The sequence below is a fragment of the Nelumbo nucifera genome, chromosome 2 (assembly GCF_055504915.1).
Source record: "Nelumbo nucifera cultivar China Antique chromosome 2, China Antique-T2T, whole genome shotgun sequence".
Taxonomy (NCBI): Eukaryota; Viridiplantae; Streptophyta; class Magnoliopsida; order Proteales; family Nelumbonaceae; genus Nelumbo; species Nelumbo nucifera.
Window position 1 is genome coordinate 42,285,723 of NC_142650.1, and position 1,878 is coordinate 42,287,600.

The window sequence follows — 1,878 nt, forward strand, 5'->3', positions numbered from 1 at the left end:
ACAGGTCGATACATAATAATATTTTGAACATTGCCATTAACCAACCATCAATTATCAATTATCTGTTGAAATGTCAAAGCTATCCTTCAAAAGAACACTGTTCATTAGCTTCTACCTTTACTGGTTATCTTCAAAGAAAAAGAGAGAAAAAACATAAAATATGATAGAGAGAAAAAAACAACTGAAAGCAAAGAAATAACTAGACAATAATATATTTCAAATCTAAAGGTAGAAGACAATAATTTCATTAGTCTAGAATCTCAAACACCTCAATCGATTACGTCTAACACTTCATATTAAAGAAAAATAAGAAAACAAACAAATAAGAGGATAGTAGATCACCCTTCCCCTAATCGGAAGATTTGGTGACAAATTTACCAGAGCAACTATGGTGATATCAAGAGCCAAATTTCTGAAAGGTATGACGCTGATATTCAAAACATTCAGGTGGAGATATTCCATCTCACCCAGTGCTCTCACCACAACTCCTTTATGTTTTTCGCAATGATTTCTTATGATCATGTTATTGTTCGAGACTCTCACGTCAATCTTCGGGAGCATGTCATCATCATAGTAACATCTGCCAAAGTTCTCGTACGAGAAACACTTGTCATCTTCGACCAACATCTGAGTTCTTCTAACCAACACAACCGATTCCTCTGTTTTCTTCTCGGCCTGTGCTTATAATGTATTGGAATGTTATCTGTATATTAGCTGTATAATAGCTTTGTATAGCAAGTAAGTATTAGTTTTTTATTTTAGGTAGGAGATTGGAAGGTAGTGATTTACTTTCTTGTTTAGGCTGCTGATTTTCCTTCTTGTTTAGGATTGATTAGTTGCTTGATAAGGTCCTTGTTTTTAGGGCTGTAATGTTATTTATACGTGTATGTTTTTTGTGAATAAAAAGATCAAGAAGCAAGGGTTTCATTCCTGAAATATTGTTTCTCATAATGTCCTCATTCGCTCTTACAGTTGTTTCAAATACTTGATAGCGTCTCCAAAGACAGAAGTCTTATCCAGTTGTTACAACCACAAATTATAAATTTCCAAACAAATTCTTTATTTTTTGTTACTTAACGCTATAAGTTTTCTTAAGAATAGAAAGCCTAGCTAGTCTCTGACATAACGAATTAATATCAATGCCTGGGAACCTTCTTAAGGCCAGGAACAATTGCTGAGAAAGCTATGAAGTGTTGGCTGAACTTCTCTCGTCGCCTCCTCTCTGCTATTACATGATCTTGCATCGGCCGCGCCGTCGCCGGGTTCACCCTCTTAGTCCCATGCCCGGGTTTGGATGCATAATTTTGATCAGAAACGTGGGAGGGGAAGAGCATGTTCGCCGGTGACACTGTCTCCTCCTTCAAGTTTACGTTACCGAGTGGATTTCCGTACGACTGATGAGCGCGATCACTCGCCGTGATGCAAGAATTTTGTTTTCCGTGGTGCAAGAATTCCAACCGTTGGTCTTGTGCTGCTTTTCGGGTCTCTCGAGCCTAATCTTGAGGTCACGTCCTCTGCATTGTGGTTGCACCAATGCAAATTTAACACGTCATTGGTTGGTAAGAGAGGTGTTGAAGGCTGAAATTAATGGCCCCTTTTTTTATTTTATTATTCTTACTATGTTTTGAAAAACTCACCAATAGTCTATTACTTCTTTCTTTTCTCTCGTCCTCCCCATTCCACATCGACCGTTGGCAACGATTGCGCCATCGGACATCGACCGCCAGCGACGATTACTCTCTCTCTCTCTCTCTCTCTCTCCCTTTTTCTTGTTTCCTCTTCTTCCCTCTTCCTCTTAATTGGCAACCTAGCACTCCGTCTGGGCCACTGCTGCAATCATCAACACTACTGCAATCACCGGGCATCGGACAAAGCACG

General features: G+C 39.2%; 1 pseudogene; it reads right to left on the reverse strand.

The window, feature by feature from the left end:
• Positions 1-291: 291 nt before the first annotated feature.
• On the reverse strand, positions 292-1,504 carry LOC148802139 (transcription factor bHLH25-like; annotated as a pseudogene).
• Positions 1,505-1,878: the final 374 nt, after the last annotated feature.